Source organism: Cupressus sempervirens, chromosome 10, assembly GCF_028749045.1.
Source record: "Cupressus sempervirens isolate cs-2001-9-10 chromosome 10, ASM2874904v1, whole genome shotgun sequence".
NCBI lineage: Eukaryota > Viridiplantae > Streptophyta > Pinopsida > Cupressales > Cupressaceae > Cupressus > Cupressus sempervirens.
Window position 1 is genome coordinate 810,548,386 of NC_143127.1, and position 26,108 is coordinate 810,574,493.

At 37.6% G+C, this 26,108-nt stretch overlaps 1 pseudogene; it reads left to right on the top strand.

The window, feature by feature from the left end:
• The first annotated feature begins 14,562 nt into the window (after positions 1-14,562).
• Positions 14,563-26,108, top strand: part of LOC149536405 (SNF1-related protein kinase regulatory subunit gamma-1 pseudogene) — a 178,852-nt pseudogene continuing 167,306 nt past the window's right edge.

Below are 26,108 nucleotides of genomic sequence, written 5' to 3' on the forward strand. Positions count from 1 at the left end.
CTCGATTTCTTTTTTAAAAAAAGGGCTATAATATGGATTTATAGCTTTTTTGCATTTTTGTGGGGTGTATTTTATCCTATTGCCTAGGCAGATTAGGAAGACCTAGTGAAAACTATCTAAACTCTTATTTTATAAGAAGTGTAATTTATTTATGGATATGTATTTACTATTTTGTGTGGAAAATCGTCACTCTCGTAAAAGATCTTTTTTTCTAATGAAAAAAGTATTGCTAAAAGAATTGGAGTAAGATTTGGAATTAGGATAAAGCTAGTTCTCGTGGAATAGGCTAAATCTTAAACTAAAATAGAAAACATAGTAAAGGGGGAATGAAGTTTTGAAAAAAAATAAAAATTTGATTGTCTCCTTGGTAATATTGATTGTCTCCTTGGAGTTTTGAAAAGATCAAATAGCTGCCAGCTAACCATCGATTTCTTGAAGAAGCCCAATTTCGTCATGTAGTGACAGTCGTCTCCTAGTAGGAAACTATATTTGTTTTGTCTTATAGTGACAGTTGTCTCCTAGAAGGAAATTAGATAGCAAACCAACCTCTTCCAAAACCAACCTCTGGGTGGATCACTTTGCGTGGCCCTGAATTCTGCTTCGTTTCAATCTCGTAGCACAGCCTATTCGTGCCTTGGCAATCAAAGGGTTGCCCAAGTGAAAGACAACACACAATATATCCCGCACAATTCATGTGAAGTGCACTCAATTCAATATAATTGTCTTCCTTCCTCTTCTGCCCATTCGCCTCGGCATGCACCCAAGTTGAAGTGCTCACGGGACTAGACATCAGACATTCGTTTCTGAAAGAGTTATGCTGAAAATACTTATACATGTTAGTCATCATTTAAACATTCAATATCGCTTTTAATTGTTAAACTCTCACGCGTTTTGATAAACATATTTGTTACAGCAAGATTACCAATACATTTGCATCTGGTTATTGGGACAGTTTTATCATGATCATCTTTAAACATCAACTGTTTAATTTAATACTTTTAATATAAAATCGAAGCCTGAGTGTGTGATCATACCTGTAAAGAATCGAATACGGCAAATTAGATGTTTTTCATAATAGCAAACTGTCTTACGGTTCTCTCAGGTGGTAGTTCTCTTGTTTGCCTTTAGCACTAGCCGCCCTAGGGTTTCTTGTGAAGTTGATTCCGTAGCTTAAATAGCAGCCTCTGCTTTGTTTTTAGACATGCTGACTAATTTGTTTGTTGTTATGCACATTTGGTGAAGGGACAAAACCCCCACATATCACCTCTGCTCTACTGTGTATTGTGCGAATTCTATTTTGGGTCTGCAATATCTATAGCTTGAAATAAACTGTTAAAGGATTCTATGTTTGATAAGAAAACTGCTGCTGTTTAAAGATTTTGTGCCAGTTTTTTATGAATGAATCAGAATTCCAGAATTTCTTAGTGAATCTATGTAAGCATGATTAAATGTTTGAATGGTCTGATAGAGTTCAGTTTCATTTCTATAACCCATAGTAGGTAAGCATACTGTTTTCAAATTTGATAGTTTAAGAGAAACAAAAGATTCAGATCATTCAGCCATTCCCGTGAATTTGAGGTCACTTGGCCTGGAAGGAAGTGCTGCCTACCAACTGTGCAAGTTTTGTCTTCTTGCAGGAAGATTACAGAAAAATCAGATTGCTGCCGACTGCCCAAATTTCTTCTTGCAGAAAATCAAATTTTTGTTGTCTTACTTCTGTTTTATATCTTCTAGCGACTCCTAGAGAGAGGCCGAATAATGTTCAACTGTGAAATTTCCCGACCGACTAGCTGTTTCTAAATGATATGCTGCTGTGAGTTTCTTATATTAGTGAAATTTCCCCACCGACTGGCTGTATGCTGCTGTGAGTTTCTTATATTAGTGAACTTTCCCAGACCGACCGGCTGTTTCTAAATTTCACGCTTGATTTTTACTATTTTCGCGCTCGATTTCTTTTTAAAAAAAGGGCTATAATATGGATTTATAGCTTTTTTGCATTTTTGTGGGGTGTATTTTATCCTATTGCCTAGGCAGATTAGGAAGACCTAGTGAAAACTATCTAAACTCTTATTATATAAGAAGTGTAATTTATTTATGGATATGTATTTACTATTTTGTGTGGAAAATCGTCACTCTCGTAAAAGATCTTTTTTTCTAATGAAAAAAGTATTGCTAAAAGAATTGGAGTAAGATTTGGAATTAGGATAAAGCTAGTTCTTGTGGAATAGGCTAAATCTTAAACTAAAATAGAAAACATAGTAAAGGGGGAATGGAGTTTTGAAAAAAAAAAAAAAAAATTTGATTGTCTCCTTGGTAATATTTACCTTTTAGTTTAGAGGTTTCAAGAAAGTAACTTTCTAAAAAAAATTAATTTTAAACATATATTTAAAGGATTTTTCATTTTATCTTAAATTATTGTCTTTATCAAATAATCAAATATGAAGTGCTATTTGAAATTAATTATACCATTTTTTTTCACATTTACCTCTAATACTTTATAGACATTTAATTAGCTATTTAATAGCGATGTGGTAGATGAAGTCCTTAGACTTCATTTTGATAGAATTGTCCTACATCTCTAAAACATTCATTTGTCGATGATTAATTAACAAGAAGTATGTTTTTGGTTATCATAATACAAGACCTAAACTTTTTGTTCATAGTTATCTAAATGTTTCTCAACCAAACAAAAACCTATCACAATCATTCGTTGTGTTTTTAACCTTCTCTAGCTGTGATATTGTTATTAGGATTTAATTGTGTAGTTCTTGAGTCAAATTCATTTGACCCATGTTTCATGAGTAGTGATTCACACATGAATCCATCTCCCATGAGAACAAATGGCACGCTTAGAGCTCATTAGATCTAGGTGATGCTAATAAAGGTGAAGCACTGGGACTTCCTAAGAGGTCACCCATCCCAGTACTACTCCAACTTGAGCGTGCTTAACTTTGAAGTTTCCTCCTTGGTTAAACCCACTCTTCTTGCAACCCCATTGGCAAAACCTTCACCAAGTGTTGTGCTTTATGAACCGTTCATTAGAAAGCCCCTTAAGCTCATCAATTGATAAGTAGGAGGTTTTTTTTTTAATTACAAGTCAAATTGTGACATTGCTATCATGATTTAACCATGTAGTTTTTGAGTCAAATTCATTGACCCGTGTTTCACGAGTACTGATTCACACATGAATCTATCTCTCATGAAAATAAATGGAACACTTGGCACTCATTTGATCTAGGTGATTCTCACAGACGTGAAGCATTGGGACTTCCTAGGAGGTCACCCATCCCAGTACTACTCCAACTTGAGCATGCTAAACTATGGAGTTTCCTCCATGGTTAAGCACACTCTTCTTGCAACATCACTCGTAAAACCTTCACCAAGTGTTGTGCTTTATGCATCAATCATCAGAAATCCCCTTAAGCTCGTCAACTAACAAGCAGGAGGTATTTTCTATAGGAAGTCAAACTGCTATTAGGATTTGATTGTGCAGTTCTTGTGTCAAACTCATTGACCAAATTTTTTTTTTTTTTGAGTCTTCAGCTCTTGGTTACTATTGAAAATCAACCAAACAATTCACTCAAAGTAGAAAACTTAAACAACATGCATTATGAATACCTCATTGTAATGTAATTTCTTATATGTATAACATTAGAAATGCTAAGCAACCTAAACCTATGAATTATTTTCCTACTTCCCTTTAACCTTCTCAACACATGTTTCCTTTTGTGCCTTGTCTTCATTAACATTTTGTAAGGAGTATGGTCTTATTGAGAAACTTTATGCTACTCCAACTAAGGCCTTCCTTTGGTAATTGATTTGATGTTTACTTGCATATCATGGGATACTTTAGAAAGTTGTGCAAAAGATAGTTATTCTATATTGTGTGAAACCAAATTAAAATGATGTAGAATCCTTGTTAGAGTGCACAAATAGAACAAAGTTGGATACTAGCACTTGCACTAGAAGGTGCAATATTTACATCAATAGGAGCACCAAGATTTTGAGTATTTTCACCAAAATAAAATATCACAGGGTAAATGCAAAAAAGAAACATGTAACACCCTGCCAAAGAACCCAAAAGAAATTAACCTAAAGTTTCACTAAGTTTGTCAAACATATTTTTTTTAAGATAACAACAACAAGAGATAATATAGCAAAAGCAGTAACTCACATACATACAACCATCATAAATAGATTTACATCTCTTACGAGTCCCATGACATTGAATCACATATATAAATAAGTTTTATTAATACTGAATCCAATACACAACAAATCCACATCAAAGAATTATTACAAGTACAATTCCAATTTAATAATATATAATTACATAAGATGCCACTTGGAAAAATCAAAATGTATAATTATCCATTGTACAAGTCACAAGGTATGAGAAGCTCAAAGAATATACATCATCTCATAAGATCTTTGATAAATCAAGTATAATATAACAAAATATAACTATCCAACAGAAATAATGACATCTAGTTGTTGCATCTCAATGGTATAAGAAACATTACCACCTAACCTCGTGAAACCTAAATGGCCTACTCCCACTATGTTGAGGAGATAGTCTCAAGTCCCAAGCAAATATCAATCCACAAGTCATAACCAACATCTAGGTCAAGGAAATACCTGATAGAAAACTATCTCAAATTGTACCAAGGCACTAGCATCATCTAGTAATCCTAGAGACAACAAAGACACATAGGAAATCTACCATGTAAGTGGGCAAGTGTCTGTTCTAATTTATAAGTAGGAAGTATACTTCTAAGGGGGGACGGGGGTGAATCAAAAGTACCAAACTTTAAGCTATAAAACTTTTAAATGAAATCAATACATGCATGTAACATTTCTAATTAACATGAATGTAAAGACATGCATGAAAATAGATAACACAGTATTTGATCACCCAAAAACCCTCCAAAATGAGAAGGTAAAACTGGGGTGGGGTTGACACCCACAACTTATCACTATAGTAATATGTAACTTGTCAAGTTTACAAAGTTTGGCCATCAACAATGGTCTTCACTGTGAGAGGCCTACCCTATTAAAGGCTCCAACACCCTGTTAAAGGTGCACCTGTCTAAAGGATTTACAAAACATTCACTTGGAATGTCACCCTGTTAAAGGATTTACAAAATGGTTGTTAAAACAACCTATCTTCATATGATTTTCATTCTCCTAATACAATTTCTAGAAAGTATAGTAGAATGTGTTGACCTAATCACTTACAATCTTCAATTGTTGATTTCAAATTGATGTTCAATCCATTATGATCTGATCCTCTTTGATCTAATATGATTTTGTATGAAGTGCTAATACTCTATTATGATGTTAACTGATCTAATAATTCCCTTGTTTTACTAAGTCACCTTGAATGTATTCATCACCCTTTTTGTCTTCACTCTCTTTCACTCTGTCATTCCTCTCTTTGATTACTTGAATTATGGAGCTTCATCCTTCTTTAAAAGGTTTTCATGACTTAGGGTTAGGTATGAATCTACGGCTAAGATTCATCCATTTTGCCTCTTTAGCATTGCAATTATTTGATTGGTTGCATGTAGAGTACATAGGTAATCTAATAGATTTGATCTTATCTTTAAGATTTGAAATTTTTATATTAGTTGTCATGCAACATGATTTGTAACTGAGTTTGTGAATGCACAAATTCATATGCCAATACTATGTTACTCGGAACTTGTTGATTACCAATGTTCGACACATATAGAAATTGTGTCCTTCTTGGCACCTATAGTTTACTCTGCACATATACTAGCTTAGCCTCTATTAGTCACTCAACAGTTGAAACTTGCTCTGCACTGTCTATTTGTTCAACATTTGAATGACTTGACACATATTGAATTTCTAGATTGGCACATATTGTAACAAGGCATCTATATTATACTCAGTATCAACTTAGAAAGTTTCTTAAGCGTGTTGACACTCAATTGTCAAAGCCAATCTGAGATCAACAATCTCCCCCTTTGACATGAGTGTCAAAAACACCTAAGTATACATGATGAATCTAATCTTTTGGAGTATAATATACATTCTATTCAACATATATACAAAACTTCAAAATTGTTCAAAATTTTGTAAAGGACTTTATACCTCAAAATTTGTAACTCCCTCTAAGTTGATGCACCTTAGCCTTATCCAAAACTTCTCATGATGGATTTGTCTCATGCTGATTCTAATACTCTTTATTGATGCCTTGCCTTAGCATTCTTTCTCTATCTGCTCTATTCTAACTCTTCAAAATTTGTAACTCCCCCTTTCACATATCTTCCCTTGTAGTCATAGTTTCCTTTTGGCTTTTCTATATCTCCCCCTTTTTTGACACTTATGTCAAAAGTGTATATACATTAACTAAAATTTTTGCCAAAAAGGATCTATTTTCCTCCATTACTATCCTTAGAGCAGCATCCCAGTTCTATAGTGCCACTTCTAGTGATTTAATATAGATGACTAACTCTACTGCAAGGTGAACTAAGCCATCTAATGTGGAAAGATTAGGATCTTTCTTCAACACATTTTCTACATAGGTTGGTTCCTTTTACAAAAAATTTATGTGTGGGGTTATGGAAGATTCTATCTAGACTAAACTGGCCTTGATGTTTTCCTCATCTGCTATTAATATAGATAATTCCTTCTAAGTGTGAAATGTAGTGTGAAAATGCTTCTCACTTTCAGTTGGATCTCTTGGTAGTTGCATAGTAGATAACTTCAAGTATTTTTCCAAGCTCATAATCCTCTAGCTAGTTTATTGTGTGAAGATGGAAGGATCACATAGCTTTTTTTACACTGAGAAAATGTTCTTAAGTACTTCCTTCACTTTTTCAATTTTTTAAGCTAGTTCAACTTGTGAAAGTACAATTTCAGTAGAGATTTTCTCATTTACCTTCACCAAAAATTTCTTTTTTGACCATTCTAGTAGTTTGACATTTGTATCAAGGTCTTTATTTTGCACCTGGTCTACTATATTTGAAAGTTGTTCCATAATTGGTCTTGTTTCATCAGGTATTTGCAAGTTGAAGGCATCTAGAAAGATGTTCTTGATTTCACGTAAAGCTTGCCTTTGCTTGTACTCATTTATGAGTATGTTCTGCTTCTTTTTTCTCTATAATGCCTCTTGCATTAGATTGATCTACTCAAGAGTAAGATTATAATAGTCATACTTGGGGATGACTATGTCCTCATCTAATGTAGGGTCTCCATAGTAAAGTACCCTTGCTACTCTTGTTGAGCTCGAGCCTGGTGCATATATTTGTAGTGGCATGGCATCAATGCTCAACTTCTGAAGCATTGTTGGAGTCCTTGTTGTAGGAAAATTTACCAATGTTTGTATTGCCTCTTACTCCTTCTCCTTAGAAATTTCCTTGTCCTCTTTAGATCTTTCCTTATCAATTATTGTGATTTGTGGGTCTGCACCTTGTACTTGTGTTGTAGAGACTGATGTATCCATCTATCTTGTTTGCTCCTTTGTAGGCTCTTTCTCCTCTGCACTATGTGTCTTTTGTTCAGTCATCAAGACTTGAACTGTGGAGTCAACCTTTGCTGATGTGTCTACTGCTATTTGCACTGTTGGTTGTCCACTTGTGGCTGTAGAGATGTGAGAAGGTGGTTCTTGTGGATTCACCTTATCCCTTGTTATTTCTACTATAGCCTTTTTTAGTTCTTCCACATTGACCAACACTAGATTTGTACACAATTGTACTTGCAATGTAGTTTGGTCAAGAATCTTTTTGAGATCCTCTATAGTTAGTGGATTGATGTTCTAACTAGAGATTTTAGGAAAATCTTGCATGGTTATGGTATCTATAGGTGTGGTGGTATGATGTGGAGGGCTCAAGGGTGGCAGTTGTGTGTCTTGCACACTCTGTTCTTATTGTTGCTCCTCAATAGTTGCCACTTTATTTGTCCTTTGTTGTGTCTCCTCCACTATGTCTTTCCTTAACTCTTTCTCTACTTCCTCCTCCTTGTCATTCTCTTCTTCTCCTTCAATGTCTTTATCTTCAAGGGGATCCTCTTCTCCTAGTTTCACTGTGGTCAAACCATATATCAACTTCCATATTTTTGTTGATTTATTTACAAAATCTTCAATGTTATTTTGAAGAATGTTGAAGGCTCTACACTTGGGAGAGAATTTGATGCCATGCTTTTTGTTTGCCTTTGTGATTTGACCTTTTGTGAGCTTAGGAATTACTTGAGCCAATGTTGACTCGCTTATTTCTTTCTCCATATTAAGGCAATAATGGCATTTATTTTCAATAATTGAATACAAATCTTTTGGTATTGAGTTGTCAAGTTCAAGTGGAGTTGTCTTGAACTTGGACATCATGGTGTCGATAGATTCTTCCACCATGTTTTGCTCTTCTCTACTCAACTTACCAAAATCAACACTTTTCAAGCCAGTCAAGTCAGCATTATTCTTAATATTATCACAAATGTTCTCTAAATTGGATTTAGATGCATGACTTACTACTCTACATTGGCTAATGTCTTCTGACGTAGTCTTCTCTTCATCAGAGTCAAGTTGAGAAACATATTTTCTTCTCAACTTTTTCTTTGTTGGCTTTTGTTGCTTTGTTGCCTTCTTCTTCTCTTTGGCCTATACTTTGACTTGTTGAGTTATTTCCCTAGTGCTTGCTCTTGTCATGGGCTTGGCAAGGGTTTGCTTGGCAACTTTCTTGGGCTTTGTAGCTGGTTTGGTGGTAGTTTTTCTTTTCTTGAGCTAAGGTTTATTAGGTATTTCCTTGGCTTCCTCTTCCTCAATTCCTTCTTCTATGTCTTCTCTCATGCCTTGTGTCAAGCCAAGTGGCCCTTCATCCTGCTCTCCTTCTTCCTCATCATCCTCTTCACCTTCACCAAATCTTGCCTTTAGCATCTTCACTAATCTGTCTTTCTTTTTTGAAACTGATGTTGTCTTCAATTCCATCTCCACCTTAGATCTAACAACATCATAAGTGCAAAAGGGTTCATTTCTTTTATCAACTTATTCTGCAAGTAAAGTTTTTATTGCTATAGAAGCTTCATCAATATTGATCTCATAACCAAGTGGCCTGAGCCATCTAACTCTTGGTACAATTACTTGAATATATGTATAATCTATATCAACCAAGAAATAGATATCATTGATGTGTTGCTCAACTAAGGAAACATGTATCCTAAACCTCTATTTCATAGACTTCTTAAAGTCTTCAAAATAGCTTGTCAAAATTGTTTCAAAATTTGCCCCATCTGCTCTATGTATTCATTGATCTGTACAATAGCTGATCTATTTTTTTTCCAGCCTATCTTGCCAAAAGAAGGGAATTCATTCTAAACATAAAAGAATATGCATATCAAAATTGATCCAAATTTGCATTGGGCACTCTTGGACCTTCTTGTGGCTCCCAAGTTCTCCATGATTTGTTGCAGTTGCAGCTCGACTAAGTCATATGTATGATCCTTCTTCATAATATTATATCCCACATCAACTACAATGTAGGGAACATTGTTCAATCTTCTTGATTGATAGAATTTTTCAGAGATAACTTTAACAACAAATTCTATGAGAGGGTCCTTGGTTGTTTCTATTGTCATACCCCTCTTATTCCATTGAGCACTAGTGTTCTTTTCAATAACCTCTTTGGAGTCACTTCTTAAGGTCTTAGGTTGATCTAGGGTTGGATACCCTGTGACTCGGTGAATGATTATCTTGGTTATCTTTACTAGTCCTCCATTTAACCATAAGAAACCATAATGAATTCTACTTAGAACAAGTCTGATCCATTTTGTTTTAAAGACTGTAGGAAAGTGTAGGGCATGGGTAAGTCCCTTTTTCTCAACTATGTTGTATTCTTCCTTCAACACTCCATTTTCACATAGTTTATTGTATGCTTCCCTAATCTCCATGTCTCCTATCCCTCCTACTTTGCAATTGTAGAATTTGTGAATGTCTTGAACCATAACTACTTTAGGGGGAATAATGGATAGTGTGTTGGCTGGATCGTTCTTGTAGGCTACCTCAACGATTGGTTTGAATTTTGGCTATTTTACTTCCCTTCTAAGTAGTTGAACTCCAAATGGCTCCTTATCCTTGGGGTTTCTAGAGCTAGATACCATTTTTACAAACTAAGGTTTAACGAATTCAAACATTGCATAGCTCGGCACTCGAATAAATACCTTTAGATCGATGAAATTGCTTTGAATCTCTACTCAAATTTGTTTGAATGTTTTGCCTTTGCTTGAAATCACTTCTTCACTCTACTCATTCTTTGCTCTATGTTCGAATGATAAAAATGGTTGAAAAATCAAACAAATACCCTTCAATACCTAGCATTACATGCTTAATGCTCATACAGTTGTTAACTCAACTTGTATGCATTTTCTTGAGTTACTTGGCATCAGTGCAATTTTCCTTTTACTCAGGAGCTAAAGGATTTAACCTTACTCGACATCAACTAGCATTATTTTACTTGGCAGCAACTAATCACTCAGCTTCCACTAGTTTTGTCCAACAACTCGGAACATACTATGATTTCACTTGGCAACTGAAGGTAACTTTTCATACTTGGAAACAATATGAAATCTTTTGAGGATAAACCTGCATCTTTATTCATGCTATTCATATCCTTTGCAGTACTCACTTGTCTTGGAACTGATGTATAATAAAGCATTGTATATCAGTTCCTCATAACTTCTTTTGCTTAGTTGGATGAAGTGTGACCACTTGACCTTTTTGATGTAGTGATCCCTCCATTGGATGTGCTACTTTCATATCTTATTCATCTCTCCTCTGATGTGTTCAGCATCAACTTTCCATTTTCCTTTGTTGAACTCAGAATTGGGTGCCTTTGATCTTGTTGGACAATACTTGTTGATGTGTCATATCTTTAGGTAGTTGAAACAAGTAGTTTGACTCAACCACCTATTGTAGTTGCTAATAAAGTGTGTTCTTGTGCAATTCTTAGGAATATGTCCATATTCTTGATAGTAGCAACAACTTTGCCTAGTGTTGTAGTCCCAATTGTAGTGATGTCCATGATTATTTGTCTTTGTTGGTTGGTTTGGTGTCCACATAGGCTTGGATCTACATTCAAAGGCTCTATGTCCATACTTCTTGGAATTGTAGTAGTGACCTTCAAATCTTGGTGTCTTGATGGTTCTAGTCTTGCAGTCATGTGCCTAATGACCTTGCTTGTTGCACTTGTGACACTGACCCATGTTTTTAGGTTTGTCATGCTGATTGACATTCTTGCTCCTACACACATTAGAGGTATGTCCCTTTTTAGCACAAAAATGACAAGTGGGTTTTGTGTTCTTACCTTTGTCACTTCTTTCCTCTGTAGTTTTAGATGACTCTCCTTTAGTTCTAGTGTATCCTAGTCCTAAAGTGTAATTACTAGATCTTGGTGATTTTAGTAGTTGTTCAAAGTACTTGATGGCTTCATTAGGTTTGTTGAAGCTTTCTGCAATTTCTTATTCTTTTCTCAAGTCATTTTGTAGTTGTTCATTCTGCACCTTCAGTGTGGAGATCTCAATGTCCTTGACATTCAACTCATGATGAGCATTCATCATTTGGCTTAGAGTGTCTAGCTACATGTTGTAAACTCTTGTAAGCTCACTTAAATTTTTCGCTAGTCTATTGGAAAGATTTCTCTTGTCATCTTCTATCATAGCTTTATCTTCAATGACTCTCTTCTTTTTCTTAGTCACTTCACAAAGCATCATGGCTTGTGATTCTTGTTCAATCTTGAGAGTTTTGACCTCTTCTGCTTGAGTTGTGTTCTTCTCCATTAAGTCTGAAATTGTTGCATCATACTCCTTAGAATCTCCATTGGCAAACACTTTTCTAGTTTCAGTCTCCTTGTACGGTGTATCATTCTCAGCTATTGTGATGCCTTTTCTTCTCTTTAAGGATTTCCTCACTTCCTCCCTAGCTTATTCTAGAGAATGTAGAATGAGATGTATTTCAATCTTATGATTCTCTATAATCTTCCCAAGCTTGTAGACATTTATTTCTAGATCATTTTTTCAAGTTGTAATGCTTTTCCTTGTAAGAACTTAGCTCTGATACCAATTGTTGGAATTTACAAGTACGAAGTATACTTCTAGGGGGGGTGGGGCAGGGGTGAATCAAAAGTACCAAAATTTAAGCTATAAAACTTTTAACTGAAAGCAATACATGCATGTAACATTTTTAATTAACATGAATGTAAAGGCATTCATGAAAATAGATAACACAATATTTGATCAGCCAGAAACCCTGCAAAATGAGAAGTTAAAACTGGGGTGGGGATGACACCCACAACTTATCAGTGTAGCAATACATAACTTGTCAAGGTTACAAAGTTTGACCATCAACAATGGTCTACCCTGTGAGAGGCCTACCGTGTTAAAGGTGCAATTGTCTAAAGGATTTATAGAACATTCACTTGGAATGTCACCTTGTTAAAGGATTTACAAAATGGTTGTTAAAACCAACCTATCTTCATAGGATTTTCATTCTCCTCATACAATTTCTAGAAAGTATAGTAGAATGTGTTGGCTTGGTCACTTACAATCTTCAATTACTTATTTTAGATTGATGTTCAGTCCATTTTGATTTGATCCTCTTTGATCTTATATGATTCTGTATGAAGTGCTGATACTATTTTCTAATGTTAACTAATCTAGAAATTCCCCTATTTTACTAAGTCACCTTGAATGTATTTTTCACCCTTCTATTCTTTGCTCTCTTTCACTCTATTATTCCTCTCTTCAATTATTTCAATTATGGAGCTTCATCCTTCTTCAAAAAAAATTTGTGACTTATGGTTAGGTATGAATCTATGGATGAGATTCATCCATTTTGCCTCTTTAGCATTGCAATTATTTGATTGGTTACATGCAGAGTACATAGGTAATCTAATAGATTTGATTTTATCTTTATGATTCAAAATCTATATATTAGTTTTCATGCAACATGATTTGCAACTGAGTCTATGAATGCACAAAATCATATGTCAATACTATGTTACTCAACACTTGTTGATTACTAATGCTTGGCACATACAAAAATTCTGTCTTGATCGACACCTATAGTTTACTTAGCACATATACTGGCTTAGCATTTATTAGTCACTGGGCAGTTGAAACCTTCTTGGAACTATCTATCTTCTCGAGATCTGAATGACTTAGCACATATTGAATTTCTAGCTCGGCACATATTGTAACTCGACATCTATATTATCCTCAGCATCAACTTAGAAAGTTTCTTAAGTGTGTTGACACTCAATTGTTAAAGCCAATTTGAGACCAATAGTGTCATCACATGAACCAAATCTAAGGTTACCCTAGCAGCCTCTCTAGATCTGGCCCCCTAGTGTCCCTACATGGCATTAGTATCCTTTTGTACATACAAGGCGTACAAGCAAAGCAAGGTTGCAACCAAGCATTCTCTCTACTTCCATCCTAGCCTATACTAGCACTCAAGACATGGGCAAGGAAAAACACTGACTCTTATTAATTTATTTTACTCTCATTTAATGAAATGTTATCACTTATTAAAACAACTTACAATGCATTACCTAGGCAGCCTCTTTAGGGCTTTGACCTCCATTGTAAGCCACTTCCCAATGTACACACATAGGTCACCCACCCTAAGCTCATAAAAAATACATCTTATAAAATCACAATTTTCACCTCAATCCTTTACAAGCAACTAGAAAGCACCTAAAGACAAATCACAACATTCACCTCAGTCTTATGCAAGCAACTAGAGCGCACCTATAGATAAATCACAATAATCACCTTAGTCCCCTATACAAGCAACTAGAAAGCATCAAAAGATAATTGATTGAAAACTTAAAGGTTGCACTAGAAAATCACACCATTCACCTCAGTTCTACACAAGCAACTGGAAAGCACTAACAACCATCTAATCAAAACTCATCATAAAAATAAGTAAATACATCACAATGGTCGGGTATAAAAGATTGTGACCAAAATATACAAAACATCATCAGAGAACAAAACTCCCAAGCCTATGGTAAACATCTTGATTGGTCAACATACTAAGTCAAAACCTAAACCCCAACATGAAAACAACATACATCTCTGCAAGTGTAGTTTCATAAAAGAATTTGATTTTGGAAACATAAGAGTTTGATTTAAACTAGAATTCCAATTTTCATTTTCATAGTGTCATATCCAATGAAATTCCCAAGTCCACGGGAACCTCAAGAGACTCAATAATCCATTAAAATTCATTTAAATATAAAACCCCATTTTTATATAAAAATGAACTATCAATTTAATAACACCAATATCCATTAAATTTCTCTAAATTAAAAAATATTATTATATTTTCAAAATTTAAGGATACCCTTATATCCAAATCTTTTAATAATGATTATTAAAATAAATATAAATTATTAAAATAATAACTTAATAAATTATCAATAAAATCATACAAATTTATTAATAATCGTACTTACTAAATTTAATGATATAGTAAAATTTATTAAAAACTATTAATAAGATTTAATTTTAAACAAAGTATTTAGTAAATTGTTCCCTCTGCCTACGAATATGCTGAATGCAAAATTTTCATTTATCTATTCAAGCCCGAATCGAGGGCACAGGGAAAGAAGGAGACAACCTAGGAAATTTCACGTTGTCGAAGCAGGAAGACAAGGAAGCTCTCCTGCAAACCGAAGTAAAATGCATAACATAAAATATGGTAATAAAGATGCTAGGTTCAATATCCCCACGGCCAACAGATTCACAATGCTGAATAAACCATCAGTGAAACCTATCAGCCTTCGTCAGGAAGGAGGGCTTCAAATAGTCAAAATCAAAGCGGAAGGTCCCAGTGATTACAAAGACCACTATGGAAATCGTCCCCAATTGCCAATCTTTATGGTAGATCAGCTGGATAAACAGATCAAGGTATTCAATATGACTAAATATGTGCTTCCAAAAACATTCGTATTTGAGCCCTCCCAGAGGAATGCCTCTCATCCTCTTAGCCTTCCAAATTTTGAATCTGATTTAAATCAAGCTTCTCCCCCATCATACATACCTCCGCACAGACGGTATATCCATAACACCCACTCCCCAATCCCTAATTATTTTCTAGCATCGCTGCAGTCAAAACCCTTTGATAAACCTATTCATATCACCACTGATGATGTCAAAAATTCTTGGTTTGAATGTAAATCGAAAGGGGTATTTGCAATATGGACTGGCCCTCCTAAAGATATCCATCCCCTAATGGAATGGCTATCAGGTAACTGCCAGGATCAGGTAAGTATTTTCCACCACTATGAGAACACTTTATTTTTAAAATGTGAAGAAGAATCGATCAAAAATGAATTTCTTGTTGTTTTTGACTATTTCTTTAAAGGTTATTGTGTCAATTTTTTTGATTGGTTTCCTAATTTCCAAATAGATAGGGTGGATTGTATGATCTCGTTATGGTTTTCCATGTTATCTCTTCCTCTAGAGCTATGTGATGTTGATATCATTTATGAGATAGGCTCTGTAATAGGAAAAGTTATTGCTATTGATGCTTCCTTTTTTAGCTGCAACAGTATAAAAATTCTCATTAATCTAAATATTAATCACCCTTTGGATTTTTAGAAGAAAATTATTTCCAAGAAAGCTTCTTATGTTATAAGCTTTCAAGCTTAGAAAGGGAATATCATCGATATATTAAAATCTGACATTACACATAATAACAGACCTAAGGTCCTTCCCCTCAACTTGGACCTCAAGGAAAAATTTCCAAAGCTGAGCTCTAAGTTAATTAACAGGAAAAAAAATCTAGGAAAATAGAGCCTTCATCCAAATATCCAGATAGGTCAAGTGTCTCAGACAAAATAGAGGGCTCCATTGAAAAGCATTATTGCAGACAAGACAGAAGACACACCAATAGCCACAAAAGTGGACTTAATAAAGGACTCAAGACTAAGGGAGATGGGTGCTTCCCCTAAAAATGATAAGAAATTTAAAGAAACAGGATCTCGCAAGCATAAACAGAAGACAATAAAAAGTGGATCTGAGGATATAAAGACACAGACTACAAATGTCGGAAGGAATTGTAACAAAGTGATGGAAAAGCCAATCAGTAATCAACATAAGGAATCAAAGGGAACATTATCCAAAAAAAACAAAGATAGTCAATTAAGTGAGATCCCTGACTCTATAGATTATCTAGAAGAAACCCCAGTAGATCAAATAGAAGAGCTAGAAAACATGTTATACAACTCATGCAGGGATAGCAGTATACAAGAACTTCAAAAGAATGAAAACTCACTGAAACCTATCCAGGTTAGGTTAGAGAATAGCATGCCAGAGAAGTCTAAGGTAAATAGCAAGTTTTGGCAAACCCCAACAGCTACTTGCAGTTCCCCTTTTACTCCTAACAAGGGTAAGTGCACAAAGTTGTGGTGCCAAAAGGGGGGTATAAGTGGTACTGTTTATTCCAAAAAAACATAACATAGTACAAAGTGTGGCCCCCCTAAAATTTTAACTTTTTTTTTGAAATTCTTTAATTGCTCTGGTCAAAAGTTACCTAACACTATGTAGTTTATCCCAGATTTTTTGGGTAATTTTATAATGTGTATTTTTTTTTTAATGAATTTTTAAATCAGACCCATCCCAAAAATGTGAAATATCTATGTGCTCCCCCTAGAAATGATTGAAAACTAATCTAAAATCAAAACTTCTTTTTTTAAAAGTGTAGAATGGAGTCTAGTTTCTAAAAAACTAAGTTGTTACAAAATTCGATGAATGAGCTAAAATCTATAGCCCAATTAGTACATGGTGGTTTTTGACAAAAAATGAACATACATTCAAAAGAAATTATAGATGAAAGACTTAAAATAGTTCAAATTAAAAATAAATTATATGGTTAGATAGCTAACACAAAGACCTATAATGTTATGTAACGTGATCTTATCGATACCCAACCACGAAGAATCTTGAAGGGAGCACACAAGAAAAATCAATCATTTTTTGTATGTTTGCTAGAATACATGTCTCAAACCTATTTATAAACTCCAAACCTTTGGGTTGGATCTCCAAGGCAAAACCAAGCCTTAGGCTTGGTTTTAATGCAAAGCTTTGAATAGCGCGTGCGCCCTATAGCGTGTGCGCCCTATAGTGCACACACCCTATTAAAAAACTATTGAATTCAAGGTAGTGCGCACGCGCTATAGTGCGCACACGCTATAGTGCGCACGCACTATTGAGACCTAAATTGCAAATCAAAACCAAGAGAGAGCTGGGGGGGTGGGGCGAGGGAATGGCTATTTGTGTGTGTGAGAGAGATAGAGAGAAAGTAGGGGATGGGAGAGGGGAGAGAGGAAGTGAGAAAGAGTAGGGGTGGTAGAGAGAGTATAGGATAGGAGATAGAGGAAATGTCAGAGAGTAGGGGTGGCAAAGAGAGTACAAGATGCAAGAGAGAGGAAGTGTGAGAGAGAGTGTAGAGGTGGAAAAGAGAGAGTATGGGATGGGGGAGAGAGATTGAAAGTAGGGGATGGGAGAGAGAGGAAGTGTGAGAGAGAGTACAAGTTGGGAGAGAGAGATTGAGAGTAGGGGATGGGGGAGAGAGAGAGTAGGTGGTGGGAGACGGAGTGGGAGAGGAAGAGCGAGAGAGAGGAGGATGGGAGTGCATGTGTGTGAAAGAGAGAGAGTAGGGAATGGGAGAGGGGGAAGATAGAGTAGCTTGAGAGAGAGTAGGGGATGGAAGAGAGAGTAGGGGATGGAAGAGAGAGTAGGCGATGGGAGAGGGAGTGGGAGAGGGAGAGAGAGAGGGAGGATGGAAATGTGTGTAAGAGAGAAAGAGAGAGAGTGTGTGAAAATGTGAGAGAGGGTAGGGGGTAGCAGAGAGAGAGTAGAGAGGGAGAGAGTGAAAGAGAGAGAGTGAGAGAGAGTGAGAGTAGGCAGTGGGAGAGGGAGATCGAGTGAGAGAAAAAGTAGAGGATGGGAGAGGAGAGAGGGGGGATGGGTGTGTGTGAAAGAGAGAGAGAGTAGGGAATGAGAGAGGGGAGAGAGAGATAGAGAGAGTAGGGGATGGGATAGAAAGAGAGTAGGCAATGGCAGAGGGAGTGGGAGAGGGAGAGAGAGGGTGGATGGAGGAGAAAGAGATTAGGCAATGGTAGAGGGAGTGGGAGAGGGAGAGAGAGGGGGGATGGAAGTGTGTGTAAGAGAGAAAGTAGGGGATGGGAGAGAGTGTGAGAGAGAGTAGGGGTGGCAAAGAGAGAGAGTGAGAGTAGGGGATGGGAGAGAGAGGGAGAGAGAGAGAGAGAGAGAGAGATAGTAGGCGATGGGAGAGGGAGTGGGAGGGAGAGGGAGAGGGGGAATGGAAGTGTGTAAGAGAGATAGAGTTGGGGATGGGAGAGAGTAGGCAATGGGAGAGGGAGTGAGAGAGAGAGGGGGGGGGGAATGGGAATGTGTATAAGAGAGATAGAGTAGGGGATGGGAGAGAGTGTGAGAGTTTGAGAGAGAGTAGGGGGTGGTAGAGAGAGCTTGTACAGGATGGGGGTGAGAGAGAGAGAGAGTATGAGAGAGAGTAGGGGATGGAAGAGAGAGAGTGAGAGTAGGGGATGGGAGAGAGAAAGTAAAGAGGGAAAGAGAGTACTTGAGAGAGAGAGAGATAGTAGGTGGTGCAAGAGGGAGTGGGAAAGGGAGAGAGAGGGGGGATGGGAGTGTGTGTGACAAATCTAGAGAGTAGGGGATGGGAGAGGAGAGAGAGAGGGGGGGTGGGAGTGCGTGTCTATGAAAGAGAGAGAGTAGGGGATGGGAGAGGGGAGAGAGAGAGTAGGGGATGGGGGAGAGGGAGTGGGAGAGGGAGAGAGAGAGAGGGGGGGAATGGGAATGTGTGTAAGAGAGACAGAGTAGGGGATGGGAGAGAGTGTGAGAGTGTGAGAGAGTAGGTGGTGGCAGAGAGAGCTCGTATGGGATGGGAGAGAGAGAGTGAGATTAGGGGATGGGAGTGTGAGAGAGAGTAGGGGATGGGAGAGAGAGAGAGAGTGAGAGTAAGGGATGGGATGGGAGAGAGAGAGAGAGTAGAGAGGGAGAGAGAGAACTTGAGAGAGAGATCTAGTAGGCGGTAGGAGAGGGAGAGGGAGAGGGAGAGAGATAGGGGGGATGGGAGTGTGCGTGATAGATGTAGAGAGTAGGGGATGGGAGAGAAGAGAGTGGGGGGATAAGAGTGAGTGTGTCTGTGAAAGAGAGAGAGTAGGGGATGGGAGAGAGTGTGAGAGTGTGAGAGAGAGTAGGGGGTGGCAGAGAGAGAGTACAAGATGGGAGAGACAGAGTGAAAGGATGGGAGAGATAGAGTGAAAGGATGGGAGAGAGTGAGAGAGAGAGTAGGGGGCAGTAGAGAGAGAGAGAGAGTATGGGATGGGAGAGATAGAGTGAAAGGATGGGAGAGAGTGTGAGAGAGAGTAGGGGATGGGAGAGAGTTGGGAATGGGAGAGAGAGAGAGTAAGAGTAGGGGATGGGAGAGAGAGAGTAGAGAGGGAGAGAGAGAACTTGAGAGAGAGAAATAGTAGGTGACCTGGGAGAGGGAGTGGGAGAGGAGGAGAGAGAGGGATGGGAGTGCGTGTGACAAATATAGAGAGTAGGGGATGGGAGAGAAGAGAGAGGAGGGATGGGAGTGTGAGTGTGTGTGTGTGTCTGTGAAAGAGAGAGAGTAGGGGATAGGAGAGAGTGTGAGAGTGTGAGAGAGAGTAGTGGGTGGCAAAGAGAGAGTATGAGATGGGAAGGACAGAGTGAAAGGATGGGAGAGAGTGTGAGAGAGAGTAGGGGATGGGAGAGAGTGTGAGAGAGAGTTGGGAATGGGAGAGAGAGAGAGAGTAAGAGTAGGGGATGGGAGAGAGAGAGTAGAGAGGGAGAGAGAGAACTTGAGAGAGAGAAATAGTAGGTGACCTAGGAGAGGGAGTGGGAGAGGAGGAGAGAGAGGGATGGGAGTGCGTGTGACAAATCTAGAGAGTAGGGGATGGGAGAGAAGAGAGAGGGGGGATGGGAGTGTGAGTGTGTGTGTGTGTCTATGAAAGAGAGAGAGTAGGGGATAGGAGAGAGTGTGAGAGTGTGAGAGAGAGTAGGGGGTGGCAAAGAGAGAGTACGAGATGGGAGAGACAGAGTGAAAGGATGGGAGAGAGTGTGAGAGAGAGTAGGGGATGGGAGAGAGTGTGAGAGAGAGTTGGGAATGGGAGAGAGAGAGAGTAAGAGTAGGGGACGAGAGAGAGAGAGAGTAGAGAGGGAGAGATAGAACTTGAGAGAGAGAAATAGTAGGTGACTTGGGAGAGGGAGTGGGAGAGGAGGAGAGAGAGGGATGGGAGTGCGTGTGACAAATCTAGAGAGTAGGGGATGGGAGAGAAGAGAGAGGGGGGATGGGAGTGTGAGTGTGTGTGTGTGTCTGTGAAAGAGAGAGAGTAGGGGGTGGCAAAGAGAGAGTACGAGATGGGAGAGACAGAGTGAAAGGATGGGAGAGAGTGTGAGAGAGAGTAGGGGATGGGAGAGAGTGTGAGAGAGAGTTGGGAATGGTAGAGAGAGAGAGTAAGAGTAGGGGATGGGAGAGAGAGAGTAGAGAGGGAGAGAGAGAACTTTAGAGAGAGAAATATTAGGTGACCTAGGAGAGGGAGTGGGAGAGGAGGAGAGAGAGGGATGGGAGTGCGTGTGACAAATCTAGAGAGTAGGGGATGGGAGAGAAGAGAGAGGGGGGATGGGAGTGTGAGTGTGTGTGTGTGTCTGTGAAAGAGAGAGAGTAGGGGATAGGAGAGAGTGTGAGAGTGTGAGAGATAGTAGGGGGTGGCAAAGAGAGAGTACGAGATGGGAGAGACAGAGTGAAAGGATGGGAAAGAGTGTGAGAGAGAGTAGGAGGTGACAGAGAGAGAGAGAGTATGAGATGAGAGAGACAGAGTGAAAGGATGAGAGAGAGTGTCAGAGAGAGTAGGGGATGGGAGAGAGTGTGAGAGAGAGTTGGGGATTGGAGAGAGAGAGAGAGTAAGAGTAGGGGATGGGAGAGAGAGAGAGAGAGAGGGAGAGAGAGAGTAGAGAGGGAGAGAGAGAACTTGAGAGAGAGAGAGATAGTAGGTGGTGGGAGAGGGAGTGGGAGAGGAGGAGAGAGAGGGATGAGAGTGCGTGTGAGTGATCTAGAGAGTAAGGGATGGGAGAGGGGAGAGAGAGAGGGGGATGGGAGTGTGTATCTGCAAAAGAGAGAGTTTAGGGGATGGGAGAGGGGAGAGAGAGAGTAGCAGATGGGAGTGTGTGTAAGAGAGAGTAGGGGATGGGAGAGAGTGTGAGAGAGAGTAGGAGGTGGCAGAGAGAGAGAGTAAGAAGTGGGAGAGGGAGGATGGGAGTGTGTGTGAGAGATCTAAAGAGTAAAGGATGGGAGAGGGGAGAGAGAGTAGGAAGAGAGAGAGAGAGAGTAGGGAGAGAGAGAGAGTAGGGAGGGTGGAGAGTTATGTGTTCTAATATAGTGCATACGCACTATGTGAGATCACCTAAAAATGGTCAAAAAGAAACTTTGGGGGCCGTTTCATTCAATCTCTACTTTTGTTCTGTTTCACACTCTGTTATCTCGACAGAAATCGCGGGTTTCAACACAGCAAACATTCTTTCAAAGTGGCAAACACTATTTCAAGCTAACAAACACTATTTCAAGGTGGCAAACACTTTTGGAAGCTAACAAACACCAAATTCAATCATTGGATACACGATTTGAAGACTTTTTGAATATTCCTTGTATAGAAAAGGTTAGTGCAATCTATTTTAAATATTGTTTGTTGATATATAGATACAAATTTGATTGTAATTTGACATGTTGTTTAATATATAGTGAATTCATTGAAATTTGTATGTTTCAATGAAATGTTATTTCGAAATGGTTAGAAATTTGACAAGTCATTTTATATATATATTGTGTATTCATTCAAATAATTATAATTTTTATATGTATTTGAATAATTTGTAATTTACACATTTTAAGTAATTCAAATGTTTGAATAATTTGACATGTAGAAATGATCATCATGCCAAGGAAGAGTTTGAGGGAGTACCATTTTTACATCAGCGATGATCGATCACATTCTACAAAGTTTGTACATGGTTGTTTTCAACTATTTTATGGAGATTTGGCTAACAGAGGCATCACATATCGTCAACACATTATTTGGTCAGACAATTGTGCATCTCAATTCAAGAATGTACAGATGTTCTATTGGTTGAGTAGGATGCACAAGTTGTGTAGAATTCAATACATGTGGAATTTCACAGAGGCTGGTCATGGAAAGGGAGAGCACGATGGTGCAAGCACATGCATCAAAAGAGCCTTAGCTCATGAAGAACTAAAGTACAAAGATGGAGCAATATTGACAGATGCAAAATCCATCGTCTAGTGGTGTAACGCTACAATGGGTCTAGGTAAGGAAGGTGAGTCTACGGGTCATAGATTTTTTTGGTTGATAGATAATACTAACATTGCACCATATCAGGATTGTTGCACACTAATAGGATCTAGTGAGTTGCACTCTTTTAGAAGCTCTGATGCAGTTTCATGGAGTATCCACACACGAAAAATGGCATGCTATTGTCCATCATGTGCAGAGGAAAATTCGGATGACTGTGAGTCGACTGAATGGGTGGACAAATGGGATATACGGGTTTTGGACCCAATTGACACCTATCATCCCCCACAAGCACTAGAAATGGTACAAATGGAATCGTCTATTGACTTTGACCATTTGTCTGATCTAGTGCAACCTAGTAATATATATATTTATATATCTTTGTAATTTCAATATGTAACTTTATAACTTTTATGCAAGTATTTTCTGAATTAATGACTGCATTTTGTACATTTGTCACTGCAGGCCATGTTTTTGCTGTTATTGCACCTGAAGACAATGAAGAAGGGACAGATTATTATTTGTGTCATTGTGTTCAAGCCAAACAAAAATTGGATCACTCGGTTATAGATGGTGAAGGTTTAGAGTACCATGTCGGTGCGGTGGTTGTAACTGGCACATGGCTTAGACGATATTCTATGAAGAACCCTAACTTGTGGTTATTCAAAGATTGGCAAATAGAGAGGAAGATTCTTCATTATTCAAATCTTGTTGTCGCATCAAATTTCCACTTGATAAAATATGGTGGAAAACCACATAATAAGAATCTTTGGAGAGTTCGCGAGTTAGACCACAAGGCAATACTTGAGACATTAAAATGTTGAGCAGATCCAGTTGACTCATTAGATTGAATATAGAGAGAGGGAGAGAGAGAGAGAGTGATCAACTGGATCCAAATACATTGTTGCAACTTCTTCCCCAAGACTGTCCACATGAATAAGGTGGACCATATTGTTATGATGCGTAAGTGATGAGATTTAGTTTAAATCATAGATTTTATGTTTTGATTTGTTTAGAATCTAGATTTTATGTTTTGATGTCTCCAATTTTTTTAAAGCTAGAACAATCTTTTTCATATTTTCTTATTGTGACGATATTTTTCTTTCATTGCATGTTCTCTTGGATGACAAGAGGGAGAGAAGAAAAATAAGTAGATTTCCAAACAGCCAGCCACCCTTCTTCATGTAATTTATTCATTTAAGGTAAAAGTCCCATTTCCTTTGTTTGGCTTTGGTATTTGGTTATTTAAAGTCATTATTCTAGTTGGACCTTCGTATGTTTGAATTTGAGATTGTTTAGTGTCTATTTGTTATGATTATATTGAATTATTAATTCTACGATGTTTTTATTATTTAATTATTTAAAATAAATTAAAACTTTTTGTATAAAATTATTATTTTTTATTTCTATCTATTTGTTATGATTATATCTATTATTTAAAATAAATTAATTCTATAATATCTCTATGATGAACTATTTATATTTCTAAAATTTACATATTTTACGCCATGACCAACAATCAAACTATTATAACAATACAAATACATTTAAATAGTAATGTAAGAATGGTTTAGTTCACATAAAAAATAAGTCTATCTTAGATATTCTAAATACATCACAAAACTTTATCGCTTCAAAAAAATTCGAATTTCTCCCATCTACTTGAGTTCCCATCAATTGTCCATAAAATTGGGAAAGGGAATAGGTGCTATGCTCCCAATCCCAACATCCTCTTGTCCACTACTAGGAGATGTGTGTAATGTAGGATTCAACTCCATCAACTTAGTCATTTTTTTCACTAGTTGATTGGGACTCTCACCATTTGTTGGCAACTATGGTGACAATGCTTGGGGTTACACTTATTAAGTAAGAATATTTCCTAATCTAGGGATTAGAGCATTGAACATATCATAATGTGATTTATGCTATGGGAGAAGAGGTATGTTGGGCATACTAATTGATTCTAGGGCTAGTGCAATTACATCTCCTTCCACTAGTGTTGTAAATATAATTTCTATAGTTGTTGAAGGTGCAAATCCAATATTTGGTCTATATCTCTTTCAAACATTTAGATTATCCTCTCTTTCTTTCCTCTTCTATTCCTTTAGTGCAACCTTCTCCGCAACTCATTTTCCCCTCTCTATAGCATATAAGATCTCATTTCTTGCAATCTTTTCCTCTCTCCCATCTTTCCTATCTCTGATCTTCTCCTTCATGTAAAGTGCATTAGCCTCAAATAACTTCTTAGTCTCTCTTGTTCCTTAGAATTTTGTATCCTTTTCTTTGGTAGCTATAGGAATCTACTGGGTAAACCACTATGTTGTTTTCTGTCTAGTGACATGTAACGTATAAAATCATCATCTCCATCATAGTCATTTTGGGCCTGGGTATCAAAAAATTGTTAACTATTTATTTCATCATGGTTGCCACCATTTTCAAAGCATTAGATGACGTCCTTGGGGTCAACATGTGGTGGGGATGGAATTAAAAGGGAAACATTTTCATCCCCACAAGTATTTGGTTACCCAAGGTTTGTTGTATGCTCAAGGTCTTATCTCCCATAATAGTCCACTGACTGGTTCAGGTTTTCTGGTTGGGTATTTTTAGGTGCAATTGTACCTAGTCCCTTCATATTTTGTCCATAACTCCTCAAAAAAGTGTTAATTGGTTCATCTAATAAGCCATTTAGTTTTAGGAAGGATTCAATAGTCATTTCCTCCCCCTCGCTTTACAATTCGTCAATATTTGCATCATCTACAGTAGTTGTTTCTTGCAACTCATCTCTTACACTTTCTCAATTTTGCCTCTTCTAGGCTTGTTCCAACTAGCCCTTGCTAGTCCTAAACTATTGGGTGATTAAAATACCCTTTTCCTCACTCTAAAATATACTCCAAAACCAACTACACTTGTTTTGTAAAATATCACTCAAAACTGGCTATTTCAGTCTGCCAACTAGGCCTAGTTTGAGGCCATTTACAAAGCAACTCACAATCCCTTGAATTTTGGAACTCCCATGACCCAAAAAAGTCTTAAGACACAAGTCAAATGCAAGGATTCTTTTATTTTTTTGGTCTCATGATCAACTTTACAATGGTTTTTACAAAACCCTCCTTTCTAGCCCCTTTACCCTAGGGCTTTCTAGAACTCTTACTTTGCAACATCTCTAGAACCCCAAAATGGTTCAACCACCTTCACTTTGGTTATATTAGATGACTTCAAACATAAAATGCAACTCTTGTTTGGAGAAAACACTAAATCCACCTTGGGAGCAATCACATACCCCTTTTTATGCACTCAAATTTTAGGGAAAACTATGCAAATACTTCTTAAATGGTTTCAACACTTGAATTTTCAGATGGAAATGGTTATTATAGACTCAAACCAACAAGAAAAATATCAAACTTGAGGTTTCTCAACACTCAACAATCAAATTTCAAAACTATTACCAGCACTTACTACTAGGACAATTTCTAGTTTTAATGGTCAAACTCCCAAACCATACAAAGGACCCCCCTCTATTTTTGAATTTTTAAACACTCTTTTTCAAGACCTACAATAACCTCTCTCACTTTTTGGAGATCACACTCCGTTTTCATTTTACGACGCCATCTCGGGTGATGCTGAAACTTGCAATGTCGGCTAGTACAAAGTTGCCAACTGCCAAATCTCTCTCACCTTTCCTCGTGGGATCGAACTGTCTACTCCGTTAGCTCTGTG